Source organism: Fukomys damarensis, unplaced genomic scaffold, assembly GCF_012274545.1.
Source record: "Fukomys damarensis isolate Sample0158 unplaced genomic scaffold, DMR_v1.0_HiC HiC_scaffold_9, whole genome shotgun sequence".
Taxonomy (NCBI): domain Eukaryota; kingdom Metazoa; phylum Chordata; class Mammalia; order Rodentia; family Bathyergidae; genus Fukomys; species Fukomys damarensis.
This window is the reverse complement of record NW_022900921.1, coordinates 12,821,236-12,830,416: the sequence shown is the minus strand read 5'-3', so window position 1 is coordinate 12,830,416 and position 9,181 is coordinate 12,821,236. Positions and strand designations below refer to the sequence as shown.

The window sequence follows — 9,181 nt, the reverse complement described above, 5'->3', positions numbered from 1 at the left end:
ATAACATTAATTATTTTAGCAGCTGATATTTAGGCTGCTCTCTGTAACGATGAGAAATTGCCTGATGATTCCCAGGCAGCAACTATGGTAGAGTGCTATTTAAATATTAGAACCTGAAAGATGCTTGCATGAGGTCCCTAGTATGGGATTTGGCTTTCATAGGCATGTGAGCCTCTCTGCACCCCCTTTTCTATAGTGGGAAAGGAAACATAAACTGGGAAGGAGAAAAACACGCAGTGACAGTAGGAAAGGGGTAACCCTTTGGATCTGGATAGGAAAATAACATAATCTCAGAATCATCTTATTAAAATTAAAATTGTCACTATTTTGAGAATTTTCTATAAGGACGTACTGTCAACATTCCTTTTGATAAGATAATGAGGTTCAGTAGAATTACATAAAACTTCTCAGTTCACTCATTGGGAAACAGTAGAGATTCAGTTCTATGCTTCTATAACCAGAGGTTCTATACACTTGACCACTCTATCCATGAGTTCAAATTTGCAAAGCAAAGTCACTTAAGGGCGCATGGCAACTAATTAACATCTCGCAAAAAGACCTTTGACCCTGCATCAATAATCCCCATCACAACTACAGCCATTTATCTAGGGATTAATCCCTTACTAATCCCTTACTAATAAATACTTACTTTATTTTATTTAATTCTCACAATGAGCCTAATGAAGTAGGTACTGTTTATACATAAGAAATTTAGATACAGGAATCAAAGTGATATACCTGGGCCATGCTACGACTAGTAAATGATAGAGCTAGGGTTCAAAGACATTTTTTTTTTTCATTTTAATTTTCCTGCTCATAGCACCAGTGGGAAACTTCTTTATCTACTGGATATTTTCATTGGGGACATTTTTGTGAATCTCAAAAAAATTCTTAAGTGTAGTCTTTTACAGTCTTCTTTATGGGAATATGTTTGGAGGAGTGGGTTTATTTTTTAGTGTTTTAAATCCATATGGCCATAATATCATATATTTCCAGGCAGGTACAGAGGATTTTGTCTCTTGTTAGCTGTAATTATCTTTCTGAAGCTTAGGTCACATCATCCTCTCCTCTAATTCCATATGGATAGTTAATTCATTGTGGCTCAAATGGAGGACTATGCAGTACTCTTTTCTGCTCACCTGAATGGGGCCCTTCTATCTTTTGAACAATCCTGCCCCAAATTGTCACTTGACTCTATTCTCCCTTCCTTTTCTAACTCTCATACTTTCACGCTTTCCACACCAGAAGCCCATTCTTCATTTTTACCTCCTGAAAATAGTCTTTGAAAGAAACCCACAGTCTCTCAAAACCACAGTTGGATCATTCAATATTGTTTTGGGTAAGGATTTCCCATTCTTCTCCAAAGAAGCCAAGTAATGTGGAAAAGAAAAATGACTATATATTGAGCAATTATGAGTAGAAGGAAAAGCTAGCACAATTGGGATTCTGGGTGAATGGAATTTTCTGGATACTTCAGGATTAGTCTTTCTGTAGTGTCCGAGCATACTTTTTGGTGTCATGATGACATTTTGTTGGTGGAGGATTTTGCATAGACCCAAGGTCATTGTTCTGGGCAGCCATGGCCTTCCATGGTGGCTCAGGTAAATCTAACATTGATATTTCTTTTTTCTTGTGAGATGTAGTAGATCAAAGAAGTTTTATATTTTTTTCTTCATTCTTGGGTCCTAGAGGCTCTCTCTTGATTTTCACTACAGTCTATATATTTTTAAATGAAAATAATATTAGTCCAACATTTGTAATGTTGAGGGGGCAGCTCAGTATGTCTTACTCTGCCATTTTGCCTTAGCTCACTCTGACACCTTGAGTGGAAATCGATCCTGGGTCTGTCTCTAAACTACCAGTGCTGAGGCCATCCATAGAGGCAGGTGTTTATGTAATCTTATTTTACACAGTTTGTCCAGTAGCTCATTTCACTGAAGTGAGCAAGAAGGAGAAATAATATGCTTAATAAGTTAACCATTCTGCTACTTTTAATCCTTATGACATACTTGAAATATAGGCATTTATTATTCACATCTTGGTGCCCAAGGAAACTGAAGCTTAAAGAAGTTAAGAAAGTTTCCTAAGGTCGGTAAGAAACTGAGAAGATTTGAATTTAGAGTTTTCTGCTTTCAATACAGTTGATACCCTTACTCATCCACATGGGCTTGGAGGTAGTCCAAATCTGGAAGACTCCTTTCTATCAACTTGTAAATCTCAAGCAAGAGCCCCCAACAAAGGTCTGACGGTACCATACTGTCGTCAGCCCAACCCTACTGCATCTCTCCATCTTATGAGCTCTTCTGTCTTCCTGTCTCCTTCCTCAGCAAACAAACTTGTCATAAGCTCAGCCTGTGATCAGTTTTCCTATCATCTCAAATGTGGGTTCATCACCCAAACTGGTGATGTCTGGCTATGCAACTTGGCCAAGCCTGACATTTCTGAACTTAATTTACCTGTCTGCAAATAGAGACTAACAATTATTCACATTAATATACATTGTCCAGGTACATCCCCATTTCCATGGTTTTATTTTGGCTTTAGGGAATTTAATTAATTAATTGCTTTAGAAGTAGCTCAGTTCATGTAGTTTGTTCTCACATCTCTATGAAGTAGTCACGTTTTTATTTCCATTTTAAGAACTGGGAAACTAAGATTAAGTAGTTAATTCTTCCAAAGTTACATATCTGCAAAGTGAAGGAGCTTGTTTGAATTAAGTACTCAAACACACAGCACTACCTTCTACAAAGAAGGATAAAGTGTCCTTGTTTTTCATGGAACAAAATCTAAAGCCTGTGAGTCAAGTTCACGACCACATTCACACATCAGCAGAAGAAGTTTAAACACAAAGGTGTTTAAACACAGAGGTGGACTTTAAGGATGTGGCTCTTACGACAAAAGCTTATGTCTCTCTTCAGACTTACAAGAATGGGGAGACTCAAAGGTTCAGTGCTGCTCATGCCATGAAATAAATTCTGTTTGGATAAAGCCTCCAGTCACAGCTCCCACTGTCTGCGAATATCTGGAGGCTACCCAAGACCTTCCTCAAGCAGTCTTGTCTTCTGTGGTCCTTGTCCACTGAGTGAGCCTGCTGGCTCTATGCCCACGACTGCTTCTGGGATTTATGGCCAGGGCTGCCCTCACGACTGTGGGGAAGCCCTCCCACAGCCTCCTTACCCTGCACTGTGGCCTGAAGCCTGAGCACCTGCCTTTTTCAGAAGGCATTGCTCCCTACTGGCAAGGTGCCCATCGTGGGTGACAGGGGCCAAGGCCACTGTAGGAAAGGAATGAATAGAGAGACAACTGGATTCTGTGCCCTCATTTTGGCAAAGAAAAATGAGAATTTGAGTCCCAGTGACCAGCCCCGGAATCTTTAAGGGAGTTTAGATTTTGACTTGGCCCGGAGTAACCTACTGTTGGATCTGCTGGTACCACTGTTGCCAAAAAGCCCAAGAATGACCTGGAGCCCTCTCCCAGGGAGCTGTCTGGCCCCAGAAGCCTCTTGGATGTGCAACCGGGAGGCTGTGTTCTTCAGGCAGTGTGCATCTCTCCAAAAGGCCAGCTGAGGCTGGAAGGAGAGCTCGGGAAAAACAGCGAGCTCCCAAGAGTTGATGGTTGTGTTTTATGCTCCAGCGTTCCCTTCTCCCTTCCTTCAACTTTCTCTTTTCTCTCCCATCATTGAATCAGTAAATTTCAGGTCCAGAAATCAGGCACACAAGCTTAAATATCATATAGCTTCTCTTATGTGAGAAACCTGAAGTATTAGTAAATTAAAGAGCAAAATACAAGATAGATAATAGGAAAGAGGGAGATAGATCTTCTGAAGAAGAGAAAGAGACCAAGAGATGGAGGAAGCGTGGAAGAAGAGAATGAAAAAAGAATTAAGATGTGTTATGTACATGTACCAACTCCCCACAATGAATGTAATCACTGTATATTGCAAACATAAACTAATAAAAATGTAAACTAGCTTGCCTTATAATTAGCTTGTGACTCTAGGAAAACTACCTAAACCCTCCCTGACTCAGCTTTGTCTTTATCTATATAAGATGATAAATCTTTGCAGTTTCTTTTTTTTTTTTTTTCCTCTCATTGAGTTCATTGGTACATTTTGGGCATACAGTACAGTTACATTCATCATTGGGATCTCATACCTTTACATGACAGGTCTTGGTTCTCATTTTTTCCCCTTGTCCCTGCCTTCCCTTCAACCCCTCTTCCCTCCCCTATTTACAAATACTTTATTTCCATTTTTTCCTTTTCTCATATTTTTTCTTTTCCTTTATTACCTTTCCCCTATCCTTCCCACTTTCCCTACACCTTTAGCCCTTTTCTTCCTATTTTACATTGTCTATTATATCATTAGGATCTTATGGTGCATTATAGTTTTTCACACCACAGAAATATTCAGTATTTATACATGTGTGACTTATTTATTTCACTTCGGAGTAAATCCTCAATATGTATCCATTTTCCTACTTTGCAGTTTCTAAGAATAAAAAATAGCGGGAACTGAATTCCCAATATTTATTTATTTAGTTTTATTCATTAAGTTTATTGGGACATTTTAGGTATATAAGATGACATCATTGGGAATTTGTAACCTTACATGATGTATTTTGGTTCTTATTTTTTCCCCCATTTCCCTGCCCTGTCTTCCACCCCTCCACTCTTCCCTATTTATAAAGACCTTGTTTCCATGTTTTCCTTTTCTCATGTTTATTCGTTTCCCAATATTTAATATTGACACTTTAGTATTTCTGTTACATGGTATGGTAAAGAAACTAGATAAGGAATTTTCCTTATGTCAGATAATACTAGGTCTTTTACTGCAGATTGAGACTTTTAGGAATAAGTCCTTAATTAAGGTTCAAAAGCTTTTAGTAAAAATGTACTTGTATTAGAAGTGTGGAAGAATATGACAGAATTGGTGAAAGGATTGGTTTCACGGTTACCTCTCTGAGTGTAAAGCTCTCTCTGTCCTTCTGGGTCTCTCTAGGTCCCTGCCTATATGTCAGTGTTGTCTTTTATCTGTCACTAAACAACATATACACACTTGCGCACCATACTCCCTTAGGTGTCCCTTAGGACACCATACTCCCTGAAGAGTGGGAAATGATAAGTTAATTGCCCAAGCTCTTGAGACAGCAAGAACTTCTCTGTGATGATGGATGGGCTCAGGGCCCCTGTCAGTAAAGACTCTTTTGGTCAATGAAGCTGACCATGGGGACATGTTGGAGGAGAACTAGTATGACAAGGGCAGGTTCCAGGGCAGGCTGGTGTCAGAAGTACCTTGTGAGTATTTCATTGTTCCGGGTTACAGTCTATTTGCACTGTACCAAGCTCTGTATTTTCCTGCCATGTGATGTCTGGTGTGCTCTAGACACACAACAGATAACCACATCCTAAAACGGGATAATCAGAAGCCCAGCTATCCAACCCAGGGAACTTTGCAAGGTCAAAGAGGAGGATATTAATGCAAAATGCAGAAGATAATTAAGAGGCTGTGTATTCAAAATGTTCAAGGCTAATTATTTGAGCATGCTTCTCGATTGAGAATGAAGGATTGGAGGGAGGAGAAAGAAAAGGAAAGCAAGCCTCTTATCTGAAGTTGGAATCCTTCCCTGAAGAAGCACACATCTGGAATTCATTCCTTGCAGCAGTGAGCCACACTCTCTCCGAACCTGCCTAGGCGCTGCACATTTGTGACTGAGCGCAGCCTGTGTTTTGCAAGGGACAGAGAGAATTATCCGGCAAATATTCTTACCAAAGTTAGTTTTCAAGCTGTGGCTCATAAATATACAGTATTTCAGTGAAAAAGTACAGAATGTCCTCCTGGGGTCGACAACCAAATAGTTTCATAAATAATCTTCTTGACACGTGCAAGATGTTAACATTTTTGAGGTTTTGGGCAGGGGCGGATGCAGATGTAATTGCTCGTTTCAGTTTGGAGCCACAACTGGACTTGAATGTTACCTCCTGGGGCCCCTGGAAATGTTTTTCTTGGCTTCAGAGTCCTTATGTTGCTTGTCAGCAGTGAGGACAAAGGCTTCTCAGAAGACTCTGGGCCAGGGCAGAGCGCTGCACAGGTGTCTAACCAGAGCAGCAGTCCACAGGGGACATCAAATAAAGGGCAGTTCCTTATGCAGGAAGAAGCTAGGCTGAGCCAAAGTACTGACTGTTATAGAAGTGGTGAGTGCCTAGCCTGGGGGATGTTTGCATAAAAAGGTGAGAAAGTTGCAGAGAAAGTTCCTATCTTGATAGTTTCTTTCTTTCTTTCTTCTTTTTTTTTTAATAGCAAACTTTGTTGGGCCTCGGATTTAGCTCAGTGGTTCCACAGGGATCCAAGTTCAATCCCAGGTACCAAAGGAGAGAAAAAAAAAAAAAAACCCAAAAAAACCAAAAAACAAATATTGGACAGGTTCCAGAGTGGGCTAGATCAAACACTGAAGTTTATGGAGATTTTAGCACAACTGCATCTTTAAATAGGGGGTAGGACACATTGAGGTTTATAAAAAATGTTTCACACTGATACTGCCATGTTGCTAGAACCCGAGCTTAGCTACATGCTGAGTTTCATCTGGATATAATGAATGATGTGAGCTTCGTAATTATCATTTATGTGGTGTGTTAAAAGTTTTCCACCACTGAACCCCCCATCTACAACTGTAGTTTAACTCCAGAATAGCCCTGTGGCTATGATCCAGGGTGGATCTGGATCATTTCCATTTTAGAGATGGGAATGTAGAAGCCAGGTGAGAAAATAACTGACTAGGACTTCCAGGTAATAAATGTAAAGACAAGGATTTGAATTTAAGCCTTGGCCTGTTTTGGCCATGTGTATGTTGAGTCTGAGTTTTGGCAAGGGAATCCATTTACTACAGAACACATAGTTTATAGGGTTATTTATGATAATTACTCAAAAAGTCAAATGCAAAGGAGTGCAACAGATTAACCACACACTAGGGGCCCAAGAATCCAGCTTGGGGCCTTGTTCCCAGCAATGTCCCCTGTAATCCCAGCTAAAGGCTTAGAGCCTGAGGCAGTGTCCTCCATGAGTTTAGCCAATGTCCTAGAGCCCATAACAGTGTCTCATGCTTGTCCGTATTGAGGATCTGCACCTGGAGGGAGGCCCGTGGTACAAGTCACAAAACCCATGCCAGTGAGATGAAGGACCTGTGCCACCAAGCTGAAGAATCCACACTGGGACCAGGAAGCGATGCTCACAGTGAAGATCAGACATCCCTGATAAAAGCAGCAGCCATTCCCAGAGACAGCAAGGTCCTGAGCTCCTCCTTCGATGAGAACAGCCTACTTTGCTTCAGGAAAAGCAGAAAGCTTCTCCTAGACAATCAACAGGCTGTGATCTTCGCCTCCAGTTCACTTTTTATGGCTATTGGTAACAATCCTCAGGTGTTTCAGTTCAGCTGGACGTTACAAGCTATTAGTTAATCTGCTGCAGTGTGTTAGCAAGTGGTTGGTTTATCCGACATCCTAGAAAAGTAGAGAGCAGGACCTGAAGGAAGTGAGTGCTGGGACAGAAAGATTTTAATGGGGAACAAGAAGAGAAAGCCCTGGGTATGTGAGGACTCTGTTTCAATGGGAGAAGATCAACAGTATCCAACTTTTATTAGGCCTTAACCAGGCACTGAGAGGATGACCAGTCACACCAGCTTTCACACATTACCTTCTGGTGCTGACAGTAGTGGTAGATACAGTATTGTCATGGTTTCTGAGGTATGAGAAGGGTATTTGCAACTCCAACTTAAAATATATCAACAGATCACATAGCATCCTGCTTCTAAAGGTGTTTCTAAATTCGCCAGGAAGGCAGGAACTTAAAATTTTAAAGTAGGGTAAGAAATCTCTCTGTCCTCTCATTTGCTAGCTATATTGTCGTTCAGTACAGTGACTAAAAAGGTCTAAATCAGTTTTCAGTGGAAATTATTGATAAAAATAATAGCAATAACCACCATTAGGACAAAAAGGGAAAGTAGCAGGGGTACAAGCTCAGTAGTATAGGTTTATTTCAGAACAAACCTGAGAGGTACTGCTCTGGCCCTAGAGATCAGACCAGTTAACTCTCACACAGGCTATAAGGTTTTTATGGGATCAGAAGCATAAAAGTGGGGTGGTGATGTGGGAGGAAAAAGTCAAAATGGGATTCCTAGGAGGAGAGCTAAGTACACAGGAGATGTAGCTGTTCACCCAGGTCTGGGCTTAAGGATGTACAAGGAGTTGTGTGTTTTATGTGAAGAGCAGAGCTGAACAACTGGGAAATTACAGGGTGTAGCTCTGCCTACTGGGCCTTATCAACCCTCAGTGTTACATGTGCATCGGGTATAAAATCATAGCAAAGGGAAGAGATTTAAAGTAGTCTCTGCTTAGACCAGGATGGTGGTTGTTGGAATCCTTCATTCGAGCCTTTGTGGTTAGGTAAGGAAAAATGGGTGGTACATCTCTTTCTTAACTGCTTCCTGCTGATTAGGAGGTGGTGGTGGTAGTGGGGTTGTCTGGACTGAAGAAGGAGAACCATACTGATGTGGGCCTTAGCAACCACCTGTGAAATGGCGGTAATCCTGCTGGTGAGAAATCTTTGAAATATTGAATAGACATGGCAATAGTAGGTGAGTAGAAAGAGGAGAGTAGGCATTGCAAAAGGAAGAATCCGAGATAAGACAGTGGACTTCCATGAATCCCATGAAATTTGCAGGGTGTCCTGAGACATTTGTTATACTACCTGGACCTTGGTGTCTATTTCCTGGAGAGATGTAGTTACCTCACAGTGGTTATCTGGAACAAAAGTATAGCATGTTGTATGAAACACGGCGTAAGTGTTCCTCTGGGTAGACTTTGTGTGGGGGTGTGTTAGTTACTTTTATCTTGTTGATGAGACAGAATACCCGACACACAAAGCTGGAGGGGAAGGGGTTCATTTGGCTTACAGTTCGTAGAGGTTTCAGTCCATAGCAATCTGACTCTAAGGCAGGGTAGATGGCAAACAGGCATTGCTGAGGAGAAACGACATGGTGTGTGCACAGGTCAGCAAAGACAACAAGAAGAATTTAGCAGAAGTCTCCCAGCCCCTTTTATCTTATTCAGACTGCTTATGGCTCGTCTCACTCACACCTTTAATCCTAGTGTCTTTGAACCTAGCATGTCATCATGCGTCAATTCCAGC

The 9,181-nt window shown here is 41.1% G+C and overlaps 1 long non-coding RNA gene across 1 annotated transcript; it reads right to left on the bottom strand.

The window, feature by feature from the left end:
- Nucleotides 1–6,859: 6,859 nt before the first annotated feature.
- LOC104860926 lies at nucleotides 6,860–8,981 on the bottom strand. The gene is made up of 3 exons (XR_779857.1): nucleotides 8,946–8,981; nucleotides 8,741–8,793; nucleotides 6,860–7,494 (listed from the first exon to the last, which is right to left on the bottom strand). It is a non-coding gene; the product is annotated as an uncharacterized LOC104860926 (long non-coding RNA).
- Between the last annotated feature and the right edge of the window lie 200 nt (nucleotides 8,982–9,181).